The following is a 23,107-nucleotide window of genomic DNA, read 5'->3' as shown; positions in this document are numbered from 1 at the left end:
GAAGTAATTCTATATTACCAAGCTCTAACCCCAGTCAGCTTCTGCTGCAGGAAGAGCTTGGTTGGCCCGGTATAATGCCTAGTGGAATCAGTGTTATTTCTTCAAAGTCCCCTCACCCATTCAATCTTGCATTACACAGGGCCAGCTCTGCCCTTCCTGCTGGAGAAACCGGCAACTGTTGACTCTTCATTATGAATTGTGAAGTGAGGGACTCGAACCTGAAACGCTTCCTTTAGTGAGTAATCCCCCTTGGAGAGTGGTGCAAAAACAGCATGACTTGGTAGCGTGGCCGAGCGGTCTAAGGCGCTGGATTAAGGCTCCAGTCTCTTCGGAGGCGTGGGTTCAAATCCCACCGCTGCCATGCTTTTTCCCTCTGTTTGTCATTTGTTCCCGAAATGCACTCAGCAACACAAGATTCCTTCCCGCAAACTAACCATATGCCCCTGAAGGCCACACGTGGAAAAGCAACACAAGGATTGATTTAGTCATATAAACAACAGTAAGAAAGACACACAAGACCTCCAAAAACATAAAAAGGTTAATTGACAGTTTCGAATGACTTACGCCGTTTGACTGCCAAAGGATTCAAACTCAGAACCCCCGGCACCTAATGCTTAGATATTAAACCTTTGAGCTATTGGCAGCACCTGCTGGTCAGGCAGGGCAAATCGCGGGAGCTAAGGGCCTGCATGGTCAAATTAAACAACTTTGGCAAATCAAGCATTTGATAGCAAAAGCCATCCTTTTCAGTGTGGTGTTTTTAATCTTGTTCACACTTTGGCACCATCTGGGCTCTGCTTGTGTGACTGTGGGAGATATCGGAAGCACAGCACACAGCTTGGGTAGCGTGGCCGAGCGGTCTAAGGCGCTAGATTTAGGCTCCAGTCTCATTTGAGGCGTGGGTTCAAATCCCACCGCTGCCATGTTTTGTTAAAGTAGACCAGAGTGCTTAGGAAGGCTTTTTTGTTCATTTGCTCTTTGTTAAAAACTAGTGTTCAATTGGTATTCTGTCGTCCTGGGAAACAAGACCCTTAGCAAGTCTCTAATCTCCTAAAGTGTTGCAGAAAGATACTTTAAGCCTACTTGAAGTAATTCTATATTACCAAGCTCTAACCCCAGTCAGCTTCTGCTGCAGGAAGAGCTTGGTTGGCCCGGTATAATGCCTAGTGGAATCAGTGTTATCAGTCTCATTTGAGGCGTGGGTTCAAATCCCACCACTGCCATGTTTTGTTAAAGTAGACCAGTGTGCTTAGGAAGGTTTGTTTGTTCATTTGCTCTTTGTTAAAAACTAGTGTTCAATTGGTATTCTGTCGTCCTGGGAAACAAGACCCTTAGCAAGTCTCTAATCTCCTAAAGTGTTGCAGAAAGATACTTTAAGCCTACTTGAAGTAATTCTATATTACCAAGCTCTAACCCCAGTCAGCCTCTGCTGCAGGAAGAGCTTGGTTGGCCCGGTATAATGCCTAGTGGAATCTGTTATTTCTTCAAAGTCCCCTCACCCATTCAATCTTGCATTACACAGGGCCAGCTCTGCCCTTCCTGCTGGAGAAACCGGCAACTGTTGACTCTTCATTATGAATAGTGAAGTGAGGGACTCGAACCTGAAACGCTTCCTTTAGTGAGTAATCCCCCTTGGAGAGTGGTGCAGAAACGGCATGACTTGGTAGCGTGGCCGAGCGGTCTAAGGCGCTGGATTAAGGCTCCAGTCTCTTCGGAGGCGTGGGTTCAAATCCCACCGCTGCCATGCTTTTTCCCTCTGTTTGTCATTTGTTCCCGAAATGCACTCAGCAACACAAGATTCCTTCCCGCAAACTAACCATATGCCCCTAAAGGCCACACGTGGAAAAGCAACACAAGGATTGATTTAGTCATATAAACAACGGTAAGAAAGACACACAAGACCTCCAAAAACATAAAAAGGTTAATTGACAGTTTCGAATGACTTACGCCTTTTGACTGCCAAAGGATTCAAACTCAGAACCCCCGGCACCTAATGCTTAGATATTTAACCTTTGAGCTATCGGCAGCACCTGCTGGTCAGGCAGGGCAAATCGCGGGAGCTAAGGGCCTGCATGGTTAAATTAAACAACTTTGGCAAATCAAGCATTTGATAGCAAAAGCCATCCTTTTCAGTGTGGTGTTTTTAATCTTGTTCACACTTTGGCACCATCTGGGCTCTGCTTGTGTGACTGTGGGAGATATCGGAAGCACAGCACCCAGCTTGGGTAGCGTGGCCGAGCGGTCTAAGGCGCTAGATTTAGGCTCCAGTCTCATTTGAGGCGTGGGTTCAAATCCCACCGCTGCCATGTTTTGTTAAAGTAGACCAGTGTGCTGAGGAAGGCTTTTTTGTTCATTTGCTCTTTGTTAAAAACTAGTGTTCAATTGGTATTCTGTCGTCCTGGGAAACAAGACCCTTAGCAAGTCTCTAATCTCCTAAAGTGTTGCAGAAAGATACTTTAAGCCTACTTGAAGTAATTCTATATTACCAAGCTCTAACCCCAGTCAGCTTCTGCTGCAGGAAGAGCTTGGTTGGCCCGGTATAATGCCTAGTGGAATCAGTGTTATTTCTTCAAAGTCCCCTCACCCATTCAATCTTGCATTACACAGGGCCAGCTCTGCCCTTCCTGCTGGAGAAACCGGCAACTGTTGACTCTTCATTATGAATAGTGAAGTGAGGGACTCGAACCTGAAACGCTTCCTTTAGTGAGTAATCCCCCTTGGAGAGTGGTGCAGAAACGGCATGACTTGGTAGCGTGGCCGAGCGGTCTAAGGCGCTGGATTAAGGCTCCAGTCTCTTCGGAGGCGTGGGTTCAAATCCCACTGCTGCCATGCTTTTTCCCTCTGTTTGTCATTTGTTCCCGAAATGCACTCAGCAACACAAGATTCCTTCCCGCAAACTAACCATATGCCCCTGAAGGCCACACGTGGAAAAGCAACACAAGGATTAAATTAGTCATATAAACAAAGGTAAGAAAGACACACAAGACCTCCGAAAACATAAAAAGGTTAATTGACGGTTTCGAATGACTTACGCCGTTTGACTGCCAAAGGATTCAAACTCAGAACCCCCGGCACCTAATGTTTAGATATTAAACCTTTGAGCTATCGGCAGCACCTGCTGGTCAGGCAGGGCAAATCGCGGGAGCTAAGGGCCTGCATGGTCAAATTAAACAACTTTGGCAAATCAAGCATTTGATAGCAAAAGCCATCCTTTTCAGTGTGGTGTTTTTAATCTTGTTCACACTTTGGCACCATCTGGGCTCTGCTTGTGTGACTGTGGGAGATATCGGAAGCACAGCACCCAGCTTGGGTAGCGTGGCCGAGCGGTCTAAGGCGCTGGATTTAGGCTCCAGTCTCATTTGAGGCGTGGGTTCAAATCCCACCGCTGCCATGTTTTGTTAAAGTAGACCAGTGTGCTTAGGAAGGCTTTTTTGTTCATTTGCTCTTTGTTAAAAACTAGTGTTCAATTGGTATTCTGTCGTCCTGGGAAACAAGACCCTTAGCAAGTCTCTAATCTCCTAAAGTGTTGCAGAAAGATACTTTAAGCCTACTTGAAGTAATTCTATATTACCAAGCTCTAACCCCAGTCAGCTTCTGCTGCAGGAAGAGCTTGGTTGGCCCGGTATAATGCCTAGTGGAATCAGTGTTATTTCTTCAAAGTCCCCTCACCCATTCAATCTTGCATTACACAGGGCCAGCTCTGCCCTTCCTGCTGGAGAAACCGGCAACTGTTGACTCTTCATTATGAATAGTGAAGTGAGGGACTCGAACCTGAAACGCTTCCTTTAGTGAGTAATCCCCCTTGGAGAGTGGTGCAGAAACGGCATGACTTGGTAGCGTGGCCGAGCGGTCTAAGGCGCTGGATTAAGGCTCCAGTCTCTTCGGAGGCGTGGGTTCAAATCCCACTGCTGCCATGCTTTTTCCCTCTGTTTGTCATTTGTTCCCGAAATGCACTCAGCAACACAAGATTCCTTCCCGCAAACTAACCATATGCCCCTGAAGGCCACACGTGGAAAAGCAACACAAGGATTGATTTAGTCATATAAACAACAGTAAGAAAGACACACAAGACCTCCAAAAACATAAAAAGGTTAATTGACAGTTTCGAATGACTTACGCCGTTTGACTGCCAAAGGATTCAAACTCAGAACCCCCGGCACCTAATGCTTAGATATTAAACCTTTGAGCTATCGGCAGCACCTGCTGGTCAGGCAGGGCAAATCGCGGGAGCTAAGGGCCTGCATGGTCAAATTAAACAACTTTGGCAAATCAAGCATTTGATAGCAAAAGCCATCCTTTTCAGTGTGGTGTTTTTAATCTTGTTCACACTTTGGCACCATATGGGCTCTGCTTGTGTGACTGTGGGAGATATCGGAAGCACAGCACCCATCTTGGGTAGCGTGGCCGAGCGGTCTAAGGCGCTGGCTTTAGGTTCCAGTCTCATTTGAGGCATGGGTTCAAATCCCACCGCTGTCATGTTTTGTTAAAGTAGACCAGTGTGCTTAGGAAGGCTTGTTTGTTCATTTGCTCTTTGTTAAAAACTAGTGTTCAATTGGTATTCAGTCGTCCTGGGAAACAAGACCCTTAGCAAGTCTCTAATCTCCTAAAGTGTTGCAGAAAGATACTTTAAGCCTACTTGAAGTAATTCTATATTACCAAGCTCTAACCCCAGTCAGCTTCTGCTGCAGGAAGAGCTTGGTTGGCCCGGTATAATGCCTAGTGGAATCAGTGTTATTTCTTCAAAGTCCCCTCACCCATTCAATCTTGCATTACACAGGGCCAGCTCTGCCCTTCCCGCTGGAGAAACCGGCAACTGTTGACTCTTCATTATGAATAGTGAAGTGAGGGACTCGAACCTGAAACGCTTCCTTTAGTGAGTAATCACCCTTGGAGAGTGGCGCAGAAACAGCATGACTTGGTAGCGTGGCCGAGCGGTCTAAGGCGCTGGATTAAGGCTCCAGTCTCTTCGGAGGCGTGGGTTCAAATCCCACCGCTGCCATGCTTTTTCCCTCTGTTTGTCATTTGTTCCCGAAATGCACTCAGCAACACAAGATTCCTTCCCGCAAACTAACCATATGCCCCTGAAGGCCACACGTGGAAAAGCAACAAAAGGATTGATTTAGTCATATAAACAACAGTAAGAAAGACACACAAGACCTCCAAAAACATAAAAAGTTTAATTGACGGTTTCGAATGACTTACGCCGTTTGACTGCCAAAGGATTCAAACTCAGAACCCCCGGCACTTAATGTTTAGATATTAAACCTTTGAGCTATCGGCAGCACCTGCTGGTCAGGCAGGGCAAATCGCGGGAGCTAAGGGCCTGCATGGTCAAATTAAACAACTTTGGCAAATCAAGCATTTGATAGCAAAAGCCATCCTTTTCAGTGTGGTGTTTTTAATCTTGTTCACACTTTGGCACCATCTGGGCTCTGCTTGTGTGACTGTGGGAGATATCGGAAGCACAGCACCCAGCTTGGGTAGCGTGGCCGAGCGGTCTAAGGCGCTAGATTTAGGCTCCAGTCTCATTTGAGGCGTGGGTTCAAATCCCACCGCTGCCATGTTTTGTTAAAGTAGACCAGTGTGCTTAGGAAGGCTTTTTTGTTCATTTGCTCTTTGTTAAAAACTAGTGTTCAATTGGTATTCTGTCGTCCTGGGAAACAAGACCCTTAGCAAGTCTCTAATCTCCTAAAGTGTTGCAAAAAGATACTTTAAGCCTACTTGAAGTAATTCTATATTACCAAGCTCTAACCCCAGTCAGCTTCTGCTGCAGGAAGAGCTTGGTTGGCCCGGTATAATGCCTAGTGGAATCAGTGTTATTTCTTCAAAGTCCCCTCACCCATTCAATCTTGCATTACACAGGGCCAGCTCTGCCCTTCCTGCTGGAGAAACCGGCAACTGTTGACTCTTCATTATGAATAGTGAAGTGAGGGACTCGAACCTGAAACGCTTCCTTTAGTGAGTAATCCCCCTTGGAGAGTTGTGCAGAAACGGCTTGACTCGGTAGCGTGGCCGAGCGGTCTAAGGCGCAGGATTAAGGCTCCAGTCTCTTCGGAGGCGTGGGTTCAAATCCCACTGCTGCCATGCTTTTTCCCTCTGTTTGTCATTTGTTCCAGAAATGCACTCAGCAACACAAGATTCCTTCCCGCAAACTAACCATATGCCCCTGAAGGCCACACGTGGAAAAGCAACACAAGGATTGATTTAGTCATATAAACAACGGTAAGAAAGACACACAAGACCTCCAAAAACATAAAAAGGTTAATTGACAGTTTCGAATGACTTACGCCTTTTGACTGCCAAAGGATTCAAACTCAGAACCCCCGGCACCTAATGCTTAGATATTTAACCTTTGAGCTATCGGCAGCACCTGCTGGTCAGGCAGGGCAAATCGCGGGAGCTAAGGGCCTGCATGGTCAAATTAAACAACTTTGGCAAATCAAGCATTTGATAGCAAAAGCCATCCTTTTCAGTGTGGTGTTTTTAATCTTGTTCACACTTTGGCACCATCTGGGCTCTGCTTGTGTGACTGTGGGAGATATCGGAAGCACAGCACCCAGCTTGGGTAGCGTGGCCGAGCGGTCTAAGGCGCTGGATTTAGGCGCCAGTCTCATTTGAGGCGTGGGTTCAAATCCCACCGCTGCCATGTTTTGTTAAAGTAGACCAGTGTGCTTAGGAAGGCTTTTTTGTTCATTTGCTCTTTGTTAAAAACTAGTGTTCAATTGGTATTCTGTCGTCCTGGGAAACAAGACCCTTAGCAAGTCTCTAATCTCCTAAAGTGTTGCAGAAAGATACTTTAAGCCTACTTGAAGTAATTCTATATTACCAAGCTCTAACCCCAGTCAGCTTCTGCTGCAGGAAGAGCTTGGTTGGCCCGGTATAATGCCTAGTGGAATCAGTGTTATTTCTTCAAAGTCCCCTCACCCATTCAATCTTGCATTACACAGGGCCAGCTCTGCCCTTCCTGCTGGAGAAACCGGCAACTGTTGACTCTTCATTATGAATAGTGAAGTGAGGGACTCGAACCTGAAACGCTTCATTTAGTGAGTAATCCCACTTGGAGAGTGGTGCAAAAACAGCATGACTTGGTAGCGTGGCCGAGCGTTCTAAGGCGCTTGATTAAGGCTCCAGTCTCTTCGGAGGCGTGGGTTCAAATCCCACCGCTGCCATGCTTTTTCCCTCTGTTTGTCATTTGTTCCCGAAATGCACTCAGCAACACAAGATTCCTTCCCGCAAACTAACCATATGCCCCTGAAGGCCACACGTGGAAAAGCAACACAAGGATTGATTTAGTCATATAAACAACAGTAAGAAAGACACACAAGACCTCCAAAAACATAAAAAGGTTAATTGACAGTTTCGAATGACTTACGCCGTTTGACTGCCAAAGGATTCAAACTCAGAACCCCCGGCACCTAATGCTTAGATATTAAACCTTTGAGCTATCGGCAGCACCTGCTGGTCAGGCAGGGCAAATCGCGGGAGCTAAGGGCCTGCATGGTCAAATTAAACAACTTTGGCAAATCAAGCATTTGATAGCAAAAGCCATCCTTTTCAGTGTGGTGTTTTTAATCTTGTTTACACTTTGGCACCATCTGGGCTCTGCTTGTGTGACTGTGGGAGATATCGGAAGCACAGCACCCATCTTGGGTAGCGTGGCCGAGCGGTCTAAGGCGCTGGCTTTAGGTTCCAGTCTCATTTGAGGCGTGGGTTCAAATCCCACCGCTGTCATGTTTTGTTAAAGTAGACCAGTGTGCTTAGGAAGGCTTGTTTGTTCATTTGCTCTTTGTTAAAAACTAGTGTTCAATTGGTATTCAGTCGTCCTGGGAAACAAGACCCTTAGCAAGTCTCTAATCTCCTAAAGTGTTGCAGAAAGATACTTTAAGCCTACTTGAAGTAATTCTATATTACCAAGCTCTAACCCCAGTCAGCTTCTGCTGCAGGAAGAGCTTGGTTGGCCCGGTATAATGCCTAGTGGAATCTGTTATTTCTTCAAAGTCCCCTCACCCATTCAATCTTGCATTACACAGGGCCAGCTCTGCCCTTCCTGCTGGAGAAACCGGCAACTGTTGACTCTTCATTATGAATAGTGAAGTGAGGGACTCGAACCTGAAACGCTTCCTTTAGTGAGTAATCCCCCTTGGAGAGTTGTGCAGAAACGGCTTGACTCGGTAGCGTGGCCGAGCGGTCTAAGGCGCTGGATTAAGGCTCCAGTCTCTTCGGAGGCGTGGGTTCAAATCCCACCGCTGCCATGCTTTTTCCCTCTGTTTGTCATTTGTTCCCGAAATGCACTCAGCAACACAAGATTCCTTCCCGCAAACTAACCATATGCCCCTGAAGGCCACACGTGGAAAAGCAACACAAGGATTGATTTAGTCATATAAACAACGGTAAGAAAGACACACAAGACCTCCAAAAACATAAAAAGGTTAATTGACAGTTTCAAATGACTTACGCCTTTTGACTGCCAAAGGATTCAAACTCAGAACCCCCGGCACCTAATGCTTAGATATTTAACCTTTGAGCTATCGGCAGCACCTGCTGGTCAGGCAGGGCAAATCGCGGGAGCTAAGGGCCTGCATGGTCAAATTAAACAACTTTGGCAAATCAAGCATTTGATAGCAAAAGCCATCCTTTTCAGTGTGGTGTTTTTAATCTTGTTCACACTTTGGCACCATCTGGGCTCTGCTTGTGTGACTGTGGGAGATATCGGAAGCACAGCACCCAGCTTGGGTAGCGTGGCCGAGCGGTCTAAGGCGCTGGATTTAGGCTCCAGTCTCATTTGAGGCGTGGGTTCAAATCCCACCGCTGCCATGTTTTGTTAAAGTAGACCAGTGTGCTTAGGAAGGCTTTTTTGTTCATTTGCTCTTTGTTAAAAACTAGTGTTCAATTGGTATTCTGTCGTCCTGGGAAACAAGACCCTTAGCAAGTCTCTAATCTCCTAAAGTGTTGCAGAAAGATACTTTAAGCCTACTTGAAGTAATTCTATATTACCAAGCTCTAACCCCAGTCAGCTTCTGCTGCAGGAAGAGCTTGGTTGGCCCGGTATAATGCCTAGTGGAATCAGTGTTATTTCTTCAAAGTCCCCTCACCCATTCAATCTTGCATTACACAGGGCCAGCTCTGCCCTTCCTGCTGGAGAAACCGGCAACTGTTGACTCTTCATTATGAATAGTGAAGTGAGGGACTCGAACCTGAAACGCTTCCTTTAGTGAGTAATCCCCCTTGGAGAGTGGTGCAAAAACAGCATGACTTGGTAGCGTGGCCGAGCGGTCTAAGGCGCTGGATTAAGGCTCCAGTCTCTTCGGAGGCGTGGGTTCAAATCCCACCGCTGCCATGCTTTTTCCCTCTGTTTGTCATTTGTTCCCGAAATGCACTCAGCAACACAAGATTCCTTCCCGCAAACTAACCATATGCCCCTGAAGGCCACACGTGGAAAAGCAACACAAGGATTGATTTAGTCATATAAACAACAGTAAGAAAGACACACAAGACCTCCAAAAACATAAAAAGGTTAATTGACAGTTTCGAATGACTTACGCCGTTTGACTGCCAAAGGATTCAAACTCAGAACCCCCGGCACCTAATGCTTAGATATTAAACCTTTGAGCTATTGGCAGCACCTGCTGGTCAGGCAGGGCAAATCGCGGGAGCTAAGGGCCTGCATGGTCAAATTAAACAACTTTGGCAAATCAAGCATTTGATAGCAAAAGCCATCCTTTTCAGTGTGGTGTTTTTAATCTTGTTCACACTTTGGCACCATCTGGGCTCTGCTTGTGTGACTGTGGGAGATATCGGAAGCACAGCACCCAGCTTGGGTAGCGTGGCCGAGCGGTCTAAGGCGCTGGATTTAGGCTCCAGTCTCATTTGAGGCGTGGGTTCAAATCCCACCACTGCCATGTTTTGTTAAAGTAGACCAGTGTGCTTAGGAAGGTTTGTTTGTTCATTTGCTCTTTGTTAAAAACTAGTGTTCAATTGGTATTCTGTCGTCCTGGGAAACAAGACCCTTAGCAAGTCTCTAATCTCCTAAAGTGTTGCAGAAAGATACTTTAAGCCTACTTGAAGTAATTCTATATTACCAAGCTCTAACCCCAGTCAGCTTCTGCTGCAGGAAGAGCTTGGTTGGCCCGGTATAATGCCTAGTGGAATCTGTTATTTCTTCAAAGTCCCCTCACCCATTCAATCTTGCATTACACAGGGCCAGCTCTGCCCTTCCTGCTGGAGAAACCGGCAACTGTTGACTCTTCATTATGAATAGTGAAGTGAGGGACTCGAACCTGAAACGCTTCCTTTAGTGAGTAATCCCCCTTGGAGAGTTGTGCAGAAACGGCTTGACTCGGTAGCGTGGCCGAGCGGTCTAAGGCGCTGGATTAAGGCTCCAGTCTCTTCGGAGGCGTGGGTTCAAATCCCACCGCTGGCATGCTTTTTCCCTCTGTTTGTCATTTGTTCCCGAAATGCACTCAGCAACACAAGATTCCTTCCCGCAAACTAACCATATGCCCCTGAAGGCCACACGTGGAAAAGCAACACAAGGATTGATTTAGTCATATAAACAACGGTAAGAAAGACACACAAGACCTCCAAAAACATAAAAAGGTTAATTGACAGTTTCGAATGACTTACGCCTTTTGACTGCCAAAGGATTCAAACTCAGAACCCCCGGCACCTAATGCTTAGATATTTAACCTTTGAGCTATCGGCAGCACCTGCTGGTCAGGCAGGGCAAATCGCGGGAGCTAAGGGCCTGCATGGTCAAATTAAACAACTTTGGCAAATCAAGCATTTGATAGCAAAAGCCATCCTTTTCAGTGTGGTGTTTTTAATCTTGTTCACACTTTGGCACCATCTGGGCTCTGCTTGTGTGACTGTGGGAGATATCGGAAGCACAGCACCCAGCTTGGGTAGCGTGGCCGAGCGGTCTAAGGCGCTGGATTTAGGCTCCAGTCTCATTTGAGGCGTGGGTTCAAATCCCACCGCTGCCATGTTTTGTTAAAGTAGACCAGTGTGCTTAGGAAGGCTTTTTTGTTCATTTGCTCTTTGTTAAAAACTAGTGTTCAATTGGTATTCTGTCGTCCTGGGAAACAAGACCCTTAGCAAGTCTCTAATCTCCTAAAGTGTTGCAGAAAGATACTTTAAGCCTACTTGAAGTAATTCTATATTACCAAGCTCTAACCCCAGTCAGCTTCTGCTGCAGGAAGAGCTTGGTTGGCCCGGTATAATGCCTAGTGGAATCAGTGTTATTTCTTCAAAGTCCCCTCACCCATTCAATCTTGCATTACACAGGGCCAGCTCTGCCCTTCCTGCTGGAGAAACCGGCAACTGTTGACTCTTCATTATGAATAGTGAAGTGAGGGACTCGAACCTGAAACGCTTCCTTTAGTGAGTAATCCCCCTTGGAGAGTTGTGCAGAAACGGCTTGACTCGGTAGCGTGGCCGAGCGGTCTAAGGCGCCGGATTAAGGCTCCAGTCTCTTCGGAGGCGTGGGTTCAAATCCCACCGCTGCCATGCTTTTTCCCTCTGTTTGTCATTTGTTCCCGAAATGCACTCAGCAACACAAGATTCCTTCCCGCAAACTAACCATATGCCCCTGAAGGCCACACGTGGAAAAGCAACACAAGGATTGATTTAGTCATATAAACAACGGTAAGAAAGACACACAAGACCTCCAAAAACATAAAAAGGTTAATTGACAGTTTCGAATGACTTACGCCTTTTGACTGCCAAAGGATTCAAACTCAGAACCCCCGGCACCTAATGCTTAGATATTTAACCTTTGAGCTATCGGCAGCACCTGCTGGTCAGGCAGGGCAAATCGCGGGAGCTAAGGGCCTGCATGGTCAAATTAAACAACTTTGGCAAATCAAGCATTTGATAGCAAAAGCCATCCTTTTCAGTGTGGTGTTTTTAATCTTGTTCACACTTTGGCACCATCTGGGCTCTGCTTGTGTGACTGTGGGAGATATCGGAAGCACAGCACCCAGCTTGGGTAGCGTGGCCGAGCGGTCTAAGGTGCTGGATTTAGGCTCCAGTCTCATTTGAGGCGTGGGTTCAAATCCCACCGCTGCCATGTTTTGTTAAAGTAGACCAGTGTGCTTAGGAAGGCTTTTTTGTTCATTTGCTCTTTGTTAAAAACTAGTGTTCAATTGGTATTCTGTCGTCCTGGGAAACAAGACCCTTAGCAAGTCTCTAATCTCCTAAAGTGTTGCAGAAAGATACTTTAAGCCTACTTGAAGTAATTCTATATTACCAAGCTCTAACCCCAGTCAGCTTCTGCTGCAGGAAGAGCTTGGTTGGCCCGGTATAATGCCTAGTGGAATCAGTGTTATTTCTTCAAAGTCCCCTCACCCATTCAATCTTGCATTACACAGGGCCAGCTCTGCCCTTCCTGCTGGAGAAACCGGCAACTGTTGACTCTTCATTATGAATAGTGAAGTGAGGGACTCGAACCTGAAACGCTTCCTTTAGTGAGTAATCCCCCTTGGAGAGTGGTGCAAAAACAGCATGACTTGGTAGCGTGGCCGAGCGGTCTAAGGCGTTGGATTAAGGCTCCAGTCTCTTCGGAGGCGTGGGTTCAAATCCCACCGCTGCCATGCTTTTTCCCTCTGTTTGTCATTTGTTCCCGAAATGCACTCAGCAACACAAGATTCCTTCCCGCAAACTAACCATATGCCCCTGAAGGCCACACGTGGAAAAGCAACACAAGGATTGATTTAGTCATATAAACAACAGTAAGAAAGACACACAAGACCTCCAAAAACATAAAAAGGTTAATTGACAGTTTCGAATGACTTACGCCGTTTGACTGCCAAAGGATTCAAACTCAGAACCCCCGGCACCTAATGCTTAGATATTAAACCTTTGAGCTATTGGCAGCACCTGCTGGTCAGGCAGGGCAAATCGCGGGAGCTAAGGGCCTGCATGGTCAAATTAAACAACTTTGGCAAATCAAGCATTTGATAGCAAAAGCCATCCTTTTCAGTGTGGTGTTTTTAATCTTGTTCACACTTTGGCACCATCTGGGCTCTGCTTGTGTGACTGTGGGAGATATCGGAAGCACAGCACCCAGCTTGGGTAGCGTGGCCGAGCGGTCTAAGGCGCTGGATTTAGGCTCCAGTCTCATTTGAGGCGTGGGTTCAAATCCCACCGCTGCCATGTTTTGTTAAAGTAGACCAGTGTGCTTAGGAAGGCTTTTTTGTTCATTTGCTCTTTGTTAAAAACTAGTGTTCAATTGGTATTCTGTCGTCCTGGGAAACAAGACCCTTAGCAAGTCTCTAATCTCCTAAAGTGTTGCAGAAAGATACTTTAAGCCTACTTGAAGTAATTCTATATTACCAAGCTCTAACCCCAGTCAGCTTCTGCTGCAGGAAGAGCTTGGTTGGCCCGGTATAATGCCTAGTGGAATCAGTGTTATTTCTTCAAAGTCCCCTCACCCATTCAATCTTGCATTACACAGGGCCAGCTCTGCCCTTCCTGCTGGAGAAACCGGCAACTGTTGACTCTTCATTATGAATAGTGAAGTGAGGGACTCGAACCTGAAACGCTTCCTTTAGTGAGTAATCCCACTTGGAGAGTGGTGCAAAAACAGCATGACTTGGTAGCGTGGCCGAGCGTTCTAAGGCGCTGGATTAAGGTTCCAGTCTCTTCGGAGGCGTGGGTTCAAATCCCACCGCTGCCATGCTTTTTCCCTCTGTTTGTCATTTGTTCCCGAAATGCACTCAGCAACACAAGATTCCTTCCCGCAAACTAACCATATGCCCCTGAAGGCCACACGTGGAAAAGCAACACAAGGATTGATTTAGTCATATAAACAACAGTAAGAAAGACACACAAGACCTCCAAAAACATAAAAAGGTTAATTGACAGTTTCGAATGACTTACGCCGTTTGACTGCCAAAGGATTCAAACTCAGAACCCCCGGCACCTAATGCTTAGATATTAAACCTTTGAGCTATCGGCAGCACCTGCTGGTCAGGCAGGGCAAATCGCGGGAGCTAAGGGCCTGCATGGTCAAATTAAACAACTTTGGCAAATCAAGCATTTGATAGCAAAAGCCATCCTTTTCAGTGTGGTGTTTTTAATCTTGTTCACACTTTGGCACCATCTGGGCTCTGCTTGTGTGACTGTGGGAGATATCGGAAGCACAGCACCCATCTTGGGTAGCGTGGCCGAGCGGTCTAAGGCGCTGGCTTTAGGTTCCAGTCTCATTTGAGGCGTGGGTTCAAATCCCACCGCTGTCATGTTTTGTTAAAGTAGACCAGTGTGCTTAGGAAGGCTTGTTTGTTCATTTGCTCTTTGTTAAAAACTAGTGTTCAATTGGTATTCAGTCGTCCTGGGAAACAAGACCCTTAGCAAGTCTCTAATCTCCTAAAGTGTTGCAGAAAGATACTTTAAGCCTACTTGAAGTAATTCTATGTTACCAAGCTCTAACCCCAGTCAGCTTCTGCTGCAGGAAGAGCTTGGTTGGCCCGGTATAATGCCTAGTGGAATCAGTGTTATTTCTTCAAAGTCCCCTCACCCATTCAATCTTGCATTACACAGGGCCAGCTCTGCCCTTCCTGCTGGAGAAACCGGCAACTGTTGACTCTTCATTATGAATAGTGAAGTGAGGGACTCGAACCTGAAACGCTTCCTTTAGTGAGTAATCCCCCTTGGAGAGTGGTGCAGAGACAGCATGACTTGGTAGCGTGGCCGAGCGGTCTAAGGCGCTGGATTAAGGCTCCAGTCTCTTTGGAGGCGTGGGTTCAAATCCCACCGCTGCCATGCTTTTTCCCTCTGTTTGTCATTTGTTCCCGAAATGCACTCAGCAACACAAGATTCCTTCCCGCAAACTAACCATATGCCCCTGAAGGCCACACGTGGAAAAGCAACACAAGGATTAATTTAGTCATATAAACAACGGTAAGAAAGACACACAAGACCTCCGAAAACATAAAAAGGTTAATTGATGGTTTCGAATGACTTACGCCGTTTGACTGCCAAAGGATTCAAACTCAGAACCCCCGGCACTTAATGTTTAGATATTAAACCTTTGAGCTATCGGCAGCACCTGCTGGTCAGGCAGGGCAAATCGCGGGAGCTAAGGGCCTGCATGGTCAAATTAAACAACTTTGGCAAATCAAGCATTTGATAGCAAAAGCCATCCTTTTCAGTGTGGTGTTTTTAATCTTGTTCACACTTTGGCACCATCTGGGCTCTGCTTGTGTGACTGTGGGAGATATCGGAAGCACAGCACCCAGCTTGGGTAGCGTGGCCGAGCGGTCTAAGGCGCTGGATTTAGGCTCCAGTCTCATTTGAGGCGTGGGTTCAAATCCCACCGCTGCCATGTTTTGTTAAAGTAGACCAGTGTGCTTAGGAAGGCTTTTTTGTTCATTTGCTCTTTGTTAAAAACTAGTGTTCAATTGGTATTCTGTCGTCCTGGGAAACAAGACCCTTAGCAAGTCTCTAATCTCCTAAAGTGTTGCAGAAAGATACTTTAAGCCTACTTGAAGTAATTCTATGTTACCAAGCTCTAACCCCAGTCAGCTTCTGCTGCAGGAAGAGCTTGGTTGGCCCGGTATAATGCCTAGTGGAATCAGTGTTATTTCTTCAAAGTCCCCTCACCCATTCAATCTTGCATTACACAGGGCCAGCTCTGCCCTTCCTGCTGGAGAAACCGGCAACTGTTGACTCTTCATTATGAATAGTGAAGTGAGGGACTCGAACCTGAAACGCTTCCTTTAGTGAGTAATCCCCCTTGGAGAGTTGTGCAGAAATGGCTTGACTCGGTAGCGTGGCCGAGCGGTCTAAGGCGCTGGATTAAGGCTCCAGTCTCTTCGGAGGCGTGGGTTCAAATCCCACCGCTGCCATGCTTTTTCCCTCTGTTTGTCATTTGTTCCCGAAATGCACTCAGCAACACAAGATTCCTTCCCGCAAACTAACCATATGCCCCTGAAGGCCACACGTGGAAAAGCAACACAAGGATTGATTTAGTCATATAAACAACGGTAAGAAAGACACACAAGACCTCCAAAAACATAAAAAGGTTAATTGACAGTTTCGAATGACTTACGCCTTTTGACTGCCAAAGGATTCAAACTCAGAACCCCCGGCACCTAATGCTTAGATATTTAACCTTTGAGCTATCGGTAGCACCTGCTGGTCAGGCAGGGCAAATCGCGGGAGCTAAGGGCCTGCATGGTCAAATTAAACAACTTTGGCAAATCAAGCATTTGATAGCAAAAGCCATCCTTTTCAGTGTGGTGTTTTTAATCTTGTTCACACTTTGGCACCATCTGGGCTCTGCTTGTGTGACTGTGGGAGATATCGGAAGCACAGCACCCATCTTGGGTAGCGTGGCCGAGCGGTCTAAGGCGCTGGCTTTAGGTTCCAGTCTCATTTGAGGCGTGGGTTCAAATCCCACCGCTGTCATGTTTTGTTAAAGTAGACCAGTGTGCTTAGGAAGGCTTGTTTGTTCATTTGCTCTTTGTTAAAAACTAGTGTTCAATTGGTATTCAGTCGTCCTGGGAAACAAGACCCTTAGCAAGTCTCTAATCTCCTAAAGTGTTGCAGAAAGATACTTTAAGCCTACTTGAAGTAATTCTATATTACCAAGCTCTAACCCCAGTCAGCTTCTGCTGCAGGAAGAGCTTGGTTGGCCCGGTATAATGCCTAGTGGAATCAGTGTTATTTCTTCAAAGTCCCCTCACCCATTCAATCTTGCATTACACAGGGCCAGCTCTGCCCTTCCCGCTGGAGAAACCGGCAACTGTTGACTCTTCATTATGAATAGTGAAGTGAGGGACTCGAACCTGAAACGCTTCCTTTAGTGAGTAATCACCCTTGGAGAGTGGCGCAGAAACAGCATGACTTGGTAGCGTGGCCGAGCGGTCTAAGGCGCTGGATTAAGGCTCCAGTCTCTTCGGAGGCGTGGGTTCAAATCCCACCGCTGCCATGCTTTTTCCCTCTGTTTGTCATTTGTTCCCGAAATGCACTCAGCAACACAAGATTCCTTCCCGCAAACTAACCATATGCCCCTGAAGGCCACACGTGGAAAAGCAACACAAGGATTGATTTAGTCATATAAACAACAGTAAGAAAGACACACAAGACCTCCAAAAACATAAAAAGTTTAATTGACAGTTTCGAATGACTTACGCCGTTTGACTGCCAAAGGATTCAAACTCAGAACCCCCGGCACCTAATGCTTAGATATTAAACCTTTGAGCTATCGGCAGCACCTGCTGGTCAGGCAGGGCAAATCGCGGGAGCTAAGGGCCTGCATGGTCAAATTAAACAACTTTGGCAAATCAAGCATTTGATAGCAAAAGCCATCCTTTTCAGTGTGGTGTTTTTAATCTTGTTCACACTTTGGCACCATCTGGGCTCTGCTTGTGTGACTGTGGGAGATATCGGAAGCACAGCACCCAGCTTGGGTAGCGTGGCCGAGCGGTCTAAGGCGCTGGATTTAGGCTCCAGTCTCATTTGAGGCATGGGTTCAAATACCACCGCTGCCATGTTTTGTTAAAGTAGACCAGTGTGCTTAGGAAGGCTTTTTTGTTCATTTGCTCTTTGTTAAAAACTAGTGTTCAATTGGTATTCTGTCGTCCTGGGAAACAAGACCCTTAGCAAGTCTCTAATCTCCTAAAGTGTTGCAGAAAGATACTTTAAGCCTACTTGAAGTAATTCTATGTTACCAAGCTCTAACCCCAGTCAGCTTCTGCTGCAGGAAGAGCTTGGTTGGCCCGTTATAATGCCTAGTGGAATCAGTGTTATTTCTTCAAAGTCCCCTCACCCATTCAATCTTGCATTACACAGGGCCAGCTCTGCCCTTCCTGCTGGAGAAACCGGCAACTGTTGACTCTTCATTATGAATAGTGAAGTGAGGGACTCGAACCTGAAACGCTTCCTTTAGTGAGTAATCCCCCTTGGAGAGTGGTGCAGAGACAGCATGACTTGGTAGCGTGGCCGAGCGGTCTAAGGCGCTGGATTAAGGCTCCAGTCTCTTTGGAGGCGTGGGTTCAAATCCTACCGCTGCCATGCTTTTTCCCCTCTGTTTGTCATTTGTTCCCGAAATGCACTCAGCAACACAAGATTCCTTCTCGCAAACTAACCATATGCCCCTGAAGGCCACACGTGGAAAAGCAACACAAGGATTAATTTAGTCATATAAACAACGGTAAGAAAGACACACAAGACCTCCGAAAACATAAAAAGGTTAATTGACGGTTTCGAATGACTTACGCCGTTTGACTGCCAAAGGATTCAAACTCAGAACCACCGGCACTTAATGTTTAGATATTAAACCTTTGAGCTATCGGCAGCACCTGCTGGTCAGGCAGGGCAAATCGCGGGAGCTAAGGGCCTGCATGGTCAAATTAAACAACTTTGGCAAATCAAGCATTTGATAGCAAAAGCCATCCTTTTCAGTGTGGTGTTTTTAATCTTGTTCACACTTTGGCACCATCTGGGCTCTGCTTGTGTGACTGTGGGAGATATCGGAAGCACAGCACCCAGCTTGGGTAGCGTGGCCGAGCGGTCTAAGGCGCTAGATTTAGGCTCCAGTCTCATTTGAGGCGTGGGTTCAAATCCCACCGCTGCTGTGTTTTGTTAAAGTAGACCAGTGTGCTGAGGAAGGCTTTTTTGTTCATTTGCTCTTTGTTAAAAACTAGTGTTCAATTGGTATTCTGTCGTCCTGGGAAACAAGACCCTTAGCAAGTCTCTAATCTCCTAAAGTGTTGCAGAAAGATACTTTAAGCCTACTTGAAGTAATTCTATATTACCAAGCTCTAACCCCAGTCAGCTTCTGCTGCAGGAAGAGCTTGGTTGGCCCGGTATAATGCCTAGTGGAATCAGTGTTATTTCTTCAAAGTCCCCTCACCCATTCAATCTTGCATTACACAGGGCCAGCTCTGCCCTTCCTGCTGGAGAAACCGGCAACTGTTGACTCTTCATTATGAATAGTGAAGTGAGGGACTCGAACCTGAAACGCTTCCTTTAGTGAGTAATCCCCCTTGGAGAGTTGTGCAGAAACGGCTTGACTCGGTAGCGTGGCTGAGCGGTCTAAGGCGCTGGATTAAGGCTCCAGTCTCTTCGGAGGCGTGGGTTCAAATCTCACCGCTGCCATGCTTTTTCCCTCTGTTTGTCATTTGTTCCCGAAATGCACTCAGCAACACAAGATTCCTTCCCGCAAACTAACCATATGCCCCTGAAGGCCACATGTGGAAAAGCAACACAAGGATTGATTTAGTCATATAAACAACGGTAAGAAAGACACACAAGACCTCCAAAAACATAAAAAGGTTAATTGACAGTTTCGAATGACTTACGCCTTTTGACTGCCAAAGGATTCAAACTCAGAACCCCCGGCACCTAATGCTTAGATATTTAACCTTTGAGCTATCGGCAGCACCTGCTGGTCAAGCAGGGCAAATCGCGGGAGCTAAGGGCCTGCATGGTCAAATTAAACAACTTTGGCAAATCAAGCATTTGATAGCAAAAGCCATCCTTTTCAGTGTGGTGTTTTTAATCTTGTTCACACTTTGGCACCATCTGGGCTCTGCTTGTGTGACTGTGGGAGATATCGGAAACACAGCACCCAGCTTGGGTAGCGTGGCCGAGCGGTCTAAGGCGCTGGATTTAGGCTCCAGTCTCATTTGAGGCGTGGGTTTAAATCCCACCGCTGCCATGTTTTGTTAAAGTAGACCAGTGTTCTTAGGAAGGCTTTTTTGTTCATTTGCTCTTTGTTAAAAACTAGTGTTCAATTGGTATTCTGTCGTCCTGGGAAACAAGACCCTTAGCAAGTCTCTAATCTCCTAAAGTGTTGCAGAAAGATACTTTAAGCCTACTTGAAGTAATTCTATATTACCAAGCTCTAACCCCAGTCAGCTTCTGCTGCAGGAAGAGCTTGGTTGGCCCGGTATAATGCCTAGTGGAATCAGTGTTATTTCTTCAAAGTCCCCTCACCCATTCAATCTTGCATTACACAGGGCCAGCTCTGCCCTTCCTGCTGGAGAAACCGGCAACTGTTGACTCTTCATTATGAATAGTGAAGTGAGGGACTCGAACCTGAAACGCTTCCTTTAGTGAGTAATCCCCCTTGGAGAGTGGTGCAGAAACGGCATGACTTGGTAGCGTGGCCGAGCGGTCTAAGGCGCTGGATTAAGGCTCCAGTCTCTTCGGAGGAGTGGGTTCAAATCCCACTGCTGCCATGCTTTTTCCCTCTGTTTGTCATTTGTTCCCGAAATGCACCTAGCAACACAAGATTCCTTCCCGCAAACTAACCATATGCCCCTGAAGGCCACACGTGGAAAAGCAACACAAGGATTAAATTAGTCATATAAACAACGGTAAGAAAGACACACAAGACCTCCGAAAACATAAAAAGGTTAATTGACGGTTTCGAATGACTTACGCCGTTTGACTGCCAAAGGATTCAAACTCAGAACCCCCGGCACCTAATGTTTAGATATTAAACCTTTGAGCTATCGGCAGCACCTGCTGGTCAGGCAGGGCAAATCGCGGGAGCTAAGGGCCTGCATGGTCAAATTAAACAACTTTGGCAAATCAAGCATTTGATAGCAAAAGCCATCCTTTTCAGTGTGGTGTTTTTAATCTTGTTCACACTTTGGCACCATCTGGGCTCTGCTTGTGTGACTGTGGGAGATATCGGAAGCACAGCACCCAGCTTGGGTAGCGTGGCCGAGTGGTCTAAGGCGCTGGATTTAGGCTCCAGTCTCATTTGAGGCGTGGGTTCAAATCCCACCGCTGCCATGTTTTGTTAAAGTAGACCAGTGTGCTTAGGAAGGCTTTTTTGTTCATTTGCTCTTTGTTAAAAACTAGTGTTCAATTGGTATTCTGTCGTCCTGGGAAACAAGACCCTTAGCAAGTCTCTAATCTCCTAAAGTGTTGCAGAAAGATACTTTAAGCCTACTTGAAGTAATTCTATATTACCAAGCTCTAACCCCAGTCAGCTTCTGCTGCAGGAAGAGCTTGGTTGGTCCGGTATAATGCCTAGTGGAATCAGTGTTATTTCTTCAAAGTCCCCTCACCCATTCAATCTTGCATTACACAGGGCCAGCTCTGCCCTTCCTGCTGGAGAAACCGGCAACTGTTGACTCTTCATTATGAATAGTGAAGTGAGGGACTCGAACCTGAAACGCTTCCTTTAGTGAGTAATCCCCCTTGGAGAGTTGCGCAGAAACGGCTTGACTCGGTAGCGTGGCCGAGCGGTCTAAGGCGCTGGATTAAGGCTCCGGTCTCTTCGGAGGCGTGGGTTCAAATCCCACCGCTGCCATGCTTTTTCCCTCTGTTTGTCATTTGTTCCCGAAATGCACTCAGCAACACAAGATTCCTTCCCGCAAACTAACCATATGCCCCTGAAGGCCACACGTGGAAAAGCAACACAAGGATTGATTTAGTCATATAAACAACGGTAAGAAAGACACACAAGACCTCCAAAAACATAAAAAGGTTAATTGACAGTTTCAAATGACTTACGCCTTTTGACTGCCAAAGGATTCAAACTCAGAACCCCCGGCACCTAATGCTTAGATATTTAACCTTTGAGCTATCGGCAGCACCTGCTGGTCAGGCAGGGCAAATCGCGGGAGCTAAGGGCCTGCATGGTCAAATTAAACAACTTTGGCAAATCAAGCATTTGATAGCAAAAGCCATCCTTTTCAGTGTGGTGTTTTTAATCTTGTTCACACTTTGGCACCATCTGGGCTCTGCTTGTGTGACTGTGGGAGATATCGGAAGCACAGCACCCAGCTTGGGTAGCGTGGCCGAGCGGTCTAAGGCGCTGGATTTAGGCTCCAGTCTCATTTGAGGCGTGTGTTCAAATCCCACCGCTGCCATGTTTTGTTAAAGTAGACCAGTGTGCTTAGGAAGGCTTTTTTGTTCATTTGCTCTTTGTTAAAAACTAGTGTTCAATTGGTATTCTGTCGTCCTGGGAAACAAGACCCTTAGCAAGTCTCTAATCTCCTAAAGTGTTGCAGAAAGATACTTTAAGCCTACTTGAAGTAATTCTATATTACCAAGCTCTAACCCCAGTCAGCTTCTGCTGCAGGAAGAGCTTGGTTGGCCCGGTATAATGCCTAGTGGAATCAGTGTTATTTCTTCAAAGTCCCCTCACCCATTCAATCTTGCATTACACAGGGCCAGCTCTGCCCTTCCTGCTGGAGAAACCGGCAACTGTTGACTCTTCATTATGAATAGTGAAGTGAGGGACTCGAACCTGAAACGCTTCCTTTAGTGAGTAATCCCCCTTGGAGAGTTGTGCAGAAACAACTTGACTCGGTAGCGTGGCCGAGCGGTCTAAGGTGCTGGATTAAGGCTCCAGTCTCTTCGGAGGAGTGGATTCAAATCCCACTGCTGCCATGCTTTTTCCCTCTGTTTGTCATTTGTTCCCGAAATGCACTCAGCAACACAAGATTCCTTCCCGCAAACTAACCATATGCCCCTGAAGGCCACACGTGGAAAAGCAACACAAGGATTGATTTAGTCATATAAACAACGGTAAGAAAGACACACAAGACCTCCAAAAACATAAAAAGGTTAATTGACAGTTTCAAATGACTTACGCCTTTTGACTGCCAAAGGATTCAAACTCAGAACCCCCGGCACCTAATGCTTAGATATTTAACCTTTGAGCTATCGGCAGCACCTGCTGGTCAGGCAGGGCAAATCGCGGGAGCTAAGGGCCTGCATGGTCAAATTAAACAACTTTGGCAAATCAAGCATTTGATAGCAAAAGCCATCCTTTTCAGTGTGGTGTTTTTAATCTTGTTCACACTTTGGCACCATCTGGGCTCTGCTTGTGTGACTGTGGGAGATATCGGAAGCACAGCACCCAGCTTGGGTAGCGTGGCCGAGCGGTCTAAGGCGCTGGATTTAGGCTCCAGTCTCATTTGAGGCGTGTGTTCAAATCCCACCGCTGCCATGTTTTGTTAAAGTAGACCAGTGTGCTTAGGAAGGCTTTTTTGTTCATTTGCTCTTTGTTAAAAACTAGTGTTCAATTGGTATTCTGTCGTCCTGGGAAACAAGACCCTTAGCAAGTCTCTAATCTCCTAAAGTGTTGCAGAAAGATACTTTAAGCCTACTTGAAGTAATTCTATATTACCAAGCTCTA

The 23,107-nt window shown here is 46.4% G+C and overlaps 41 non-coding genes across 41 annotated transcripts; all 41 read left to right on the top strand.

Moving 5' to 3' along the window:
- Positions 1-279: 279 nt before the first annotated feature.
- TRNAL-AAG (transfer RNA leucine (anticodon AAG)) lies at positions 280-361 on the top strand. The gene has a single exon. It is a non-coding gene; the product is annotated as a tRNA-Leu (tRNA).
- Positions 362-841: 480 nt separating this feature from the next.
- On the top strand, positions 842-923 carry TRNAL-UAG (transfer RNA leucine (anticodon UAG)). The gene has a single exon. It is a non-coding gene; the product is annotated as a tRNA-Leu (tRNA).
- A 739-nt stretch (positions 924-1,662) lies between these two features.
- On the top strand, positions 1,663-1,744 carry TRNAL-AAG (transfer RNA leucine (anticodon AAG)). Its single transcript has one exon. It is a non-coding gene; the product is annotated as a tRNA-Leu (tRNA).
- A 480-nt stretch (positions 1,745-2,224) lies between these two features.
- TRNAL-UAG (transfer RNA leucine (anticodon UAG)) lies at positions 2,225-2,306 on the top strand. Its single transcript has one exon. It is a non-coding gene; the product is annotated as a tRNA-Leu (tRNA).
- A 441-nt stretch (positions 2,307-2,747) lies between these two features.
- TRNAL-AAG (transfer RNA leucine (anticodon AAG)) lies at positions 2,748-2,829 on the top strand. The gene has a single exon. It is a non-coding gene; the product is annotated as a tRNA-Leu (tRNA).
- A 480-nt stretch (positions 2,830-3,309) lies between these two features.
- TRNAL-UAG (transfer RNA leucine (anticodon UAG)) lies at positions 3,310-3,391 on the top strand. Its single transcript has one exon. It is a non-coding gene; the product is annotated as a tRNA-Leu (tRNA).
- Positions 3,392-3,832: 441 nt separating this feature from the next.
- TRNAL-AAG (transfer RNA leucine (anticodon AAG)) lies at positions 3,833-3,914 on the top strand. Its single transcript has one exon. It is a non-coding gene; the product is annotated as a tRNA-Leu (tRNA).
- Positions 3,915-4,394: 480 nt separating this feature from the next.
- TRNAL-UAG (transfer RNA leucine (anticodon UAG)) lies at positions 4,395-4,476 on the top strand. The gene has a single exon. It is a non-coding gene; the product is annotated as a tRNA-Leu (tRNA).
- Positions 4,477-4,917: 441 nt separating this feature from the next.
- TRNAL-AAG (transfer RNA leucine (anticodon AAG)) lies at positions 4,918-4,999 on the top strand. Its single transcript has one exon. It is a non-coding gene; the product is annotated as a tRNA-Leu (tRNA).
- A 480-nt stretch (positions 5,000-5,479) lies between these two features.
- On the top strand, positions 5,480-5,561 carry TRNAL-UAG (transfer RNA leucine (anticodon UAG)). Its single transcript has one exon. It is a non-coding gene; the product is annotated as a tRNA-Leu (tRNA).
- A 441-nt stretch (positions 5,562-6,002) lies between these two features.
- On the top strand, positions 6,003-6,084 carry TRNAL-AAG (transfer RNA leucine (anticodon AAG)). The gene has a single exon. It is a non-coding gene; the product is annotated as a tRNA-Leu (tRNA).
- Positions 6,085-6,564: 480 nt separating this feature from the next.
- On the top strand, positions 6,565-6,646 carry TRNAL-UAG (transfer RNA leucine (anticodon UAG)). Its single transcript has one exon. It is a non-coding gene; the product is annotated as a tRNA-Leu (tRNA).
- Positions 6,647-7,087: 441 nt separating this feature from the next.
- TRNAL-AAG (transfer RNA leucine (anticodon AAG)) lies at positions 7,088-7,169 on the top strand. Its single transcript has one exon. It is a non-coding gene; the product is annotated as a tRNA-Leu (tRNA).
- A 480-nt stretch (positions 7,170-7,649) lies between these two features.
- TRNAL-UAG (transfer RNA leucine (anticodon UAG)) lies at positions 7,650-7,731 on the top strand. The gene has a single exon. It is a non-coding gene; the product is annotated as a tRNA-Leu (tRNA).
- Positions 7,732-8,170: 439 nt separating this feature from the next.
- On the top strand, positions 8,171-8,252 carry TRNAL-AAG (transfer RNA leucine (anticodon AAG)). The gene has a single exon. It is a non-coding gene; the product is annotated as a tRNA-Leu (tRNA).
- Positions 8,253-8,732: 480 nt separating this feature from the next.
- On the top strand, positions 8,733-8,814 carry TRNAL-UAG (transfer RNA leucine (anticodon UAG)). Its single transcript has one exon. It is a non-coding gene; the product is annotated as a tRNA-Leu (tRNA).
- A 441-nt stretch (positions 8,815-9,255) lies between these two features.
- TRNAL-AAG (transfer RNA leucine (anticodon AAG)) lies at positions 9,256-9,337 on the top strand. Its single transcript has one exon. It is a non-coding gene; the product is annotated as a tRNA-Leu (tRNA).
- Positions 9,338-9,817: 480 nt separating this feature from the next.
- On the top strand, positions 9,818-9,899 carry TRNAL-UAG (transfer RNA leucine (anticodon UAG)). Its single transcript has one exon. It is a non-coding gene; the product is annotated as a tRNA-Leu (tRNA).
- A 439-nt stretch (positions 9,900-10,338) lies between these two features.
- On the top strand, positions 10,339-10,420 carry TRNAL-AAG (transfer RNA leucine (anticodon AAG)). Its single transcript has one exon. It is a non-coding gene; the product is annotated as a tRNA-Leu (tRNA).
- A 480-nt stretch (positions 10,421-10,900) lies between these two features.
- Positions 10,901-10,982, top strand: TRNAL-UAG (transfer RNA leucine (anticodon UAG)). Its single transcript has one exon. It is a non-coding gene; the product is annotated as a tRNA-Leu (tRNA).
- A 441-nt stretch (positions 10,983-11,423) lies between these two features.
- Positions 11,424-11,505, top strand: TRNAL-AAG (transfer RNA leucine (anticodon AAG)). The gene has a single exon. It is a non-coding gene; the product is annotated as a tRNA-Leu (tRNA).
- Positions 11,506-11,985: 480 nt separating this feature from the next.
- Positions 11,986-12,067, top strand: TRNAL-UAG (transfer RNA leucine (anticodon UAG)). The gene has a single exon. It is a non-coding gene; the product is annotated as a tRNA-Leu (tRNA).
- A 441-nt stretch (positions 12,068-12,508) lies between these two features.
- On the top strand, positions 12,509-12,590 carry TRNAL-AAG (transfer RNA leucine (anticodon AAG)). The gene has a single exon. It is a non-coding gene; the product is annotated as a tRNA-Leu (tRNA).
- A 480-nt stretch (positions 12,591-13,070) lies between these two features.
- On the top strand, positions 13,071-13,152 carry TRNAL-UAG (transfer RNA leucine (anticodon UAG)). The gene has a single exon. It is a non-coding gene; the product is annotated as a tRNA-Leu (tRNA).
- A 441-nt stretch (positions 13,153-13,593) lies between these two features.
- TRNAL-AAG (transfer RNA leucine (anticodon AAG)) lies at positions 13,594-13,675 on the top strand. The gene has a single exon. It is a non-coding gene; the product is annotated as a tRNA-Leu (tRNA).
- A 480-nt stretch (positions 13,676-14,155) lies between these two features.
- TRNAL-UAG (transfer RNA leucine (anticodon UAG)) lies at positions 14,156-14,237 on the top strand. Its single transcript has one exon. It is a non-coding gene; the product is annotated as a tRNA-Leu (tRNA).
- Positions 14,238-14,678: 441 nt separating this feature from the next.
- On the top strand, positions 14,679-14,760 carry TRNAL-AAG (transfer RNA leucine (anticodon AAG)). The gene has a single exon. It is a non-coding gene; the product is annotated as a tRNA-Leu (tRNA).
- A 480-nt stretch (positions 14,761-15,240) lies between these two features.
- Positions 15,241-15,322, top strand: TRNAL-UAG (transfer RNA leucine (anticodon UAG)). The gene has a single exon. It is a non-coding gene; the product is annotated as a tRNA-Leu (tRNA).
- Positions 15,323-15,763: 441 nt separating this feature from the next.
- On the top strand, positions 15,764-15,845 carry TRNAL-AAG (transfer RNA leucine (anticodon AAG)). Its single transcript has one exon. It is a non-coding gene; the product is annotated as a tRNA-Leu (tRNA).
- Positions 15,846-16,325: 480 nt separating this feature from the next.
- Positions 16,326-16,407, top strand: TRNAL-UAG (transfer RNA leucine (anticodon UAG)). The gene has a single exon. It is a non-coding gene; the product is annotated as a tRNA-Leu (tRNA).
- Positions 16,408-16,848: 441 nt separating this feature from the next.
- TRNAL-AAG (transfer RNA leucine (anticodon AAG)) lies at positions 16,849-16,930 on the top strand. Its single transcript has one exon. It is a non-coding gene; the product is annotated as a tRNA-Leu (tRNA).
- A 480-nt stretch (positions 16,931-17,410) lies between these two features.
- Positions 17,411-17,492, top strand: TRNAL-UAG (transfer RNA leucine (anticodon UAG)). Its single transcript has one exon. It is a non-coding gene; the product is annotated as a tRNA-Leu (tRNA).
- A 441-nt stretch (positions 17,493-17,933) lies between these two features.
- TRNAL-AAG (transfer RNA leucine (anticodon AAG)) lies at positions 17,934-18,015 on the top strand. Its single transcript has one exon. It is a non-coding gene; the product is annotated as a tRNA-Leu (tRNA).
- Positions 18,016-18,496: 481 nt separating this feature from the next.
- Positions 18,497-18,578, top strand: TRNAL-UAG (transfer RNA leucine (anticodon UAG)). Its single transcript has one exon. It is a non-coding gene; the product is annotated as a tRNA-Leu (tRNA).
- A 441-nt stretch (positions 18,579-19,019) lies between these two features.
- Positions 19,020-19,101, top strand: TRNAL-AAG (transfer RNA leucine (anticodon AAG)). Its single transcript has one exon. It is a non-coding gene; the product is annotated as a tRNA-Leu (tRNA).
- A 480-nt stretch (positions 19,102-19,581) lies between these two features.
- Positions 19,582-19,663, top strand: TRNAL-UAG (transfer RNA leucine (anticodon UAG)). Its single transcript has one exon. It is a non-coding gene; the product is annotated as a tRNA-Leu (tRNA).
- A 441-nt stretch (positions 19,664-20,104) lies between these two features.
- Positions 20,105-20,186, top strand: TRNAL-AAG (transfer RNA leucine (anticodon AAG)). Its single transcript has one exon. It is a non-coding gene; the product is annotated as a tRNA-Leu (tRNA).
- Positions 20,187-20,666: 480 nt separating this feature from the next.
- On the top strand, positions 20,667-20,748 carry TRNAL-UAG (transfer RNA leucine (anticodon UAG)). The gene has a single exon. It is a non-coding gene; the product is annotated as a tRNA-Leu (tRNA).
- Positions 20,749-21,189: 441 nt separating this feature from the next.
- Positions 21,190-21,271, top strand: TRNAL-AAG (transfer RNA leucine (anticodon AAG)). Its single transcript has one exon. It is a non-coding gene; the product is annotated as a tRNA-Leu (tRNA).
- A 480-nt stretch (positions 21,272-21,751) lies between these two features.
- TRNAL-UAG (transfer RNA leucine (anticodon UAG)) lies at positions 21,752-21,833 on the top strand. Its single transcript has one exon. It is a non-coding gene; the product is annotated as a tRNA-Leu (tRNA).
- A 1,003-nt stretch (positions 21,834-22,836) lies between these two features.
- On the top strand, positions 22,837-22,918 carry TRNAL-UAG (transfer RNA leucine (anticodon UAG)). The gene has a single exon. It is a non-coding gene; the product is annotated as a tRNA-Leu (tRNA).
- Positions 22,919-23,107: the final 189 nt, after the last annotated feature.

The sequence above is a fragment of the Spea bombifrons genome, chromosome 4, assembly GCF_027358695.1.
Source record: "Spea bombifrons isolate aSpeBom1 chromosome 4, aSpeBom1.2.pri, whole genome shotgun sequence".
Lineage (NCBI taxonomy): Eukaryota > Metazoa > Chordata > Amphibia > Anura > Pelobatidae > Spea > Spea bombifrons.
This window is presented reverse-complemented; position numbering and strand designations above follow the sequence as displayed.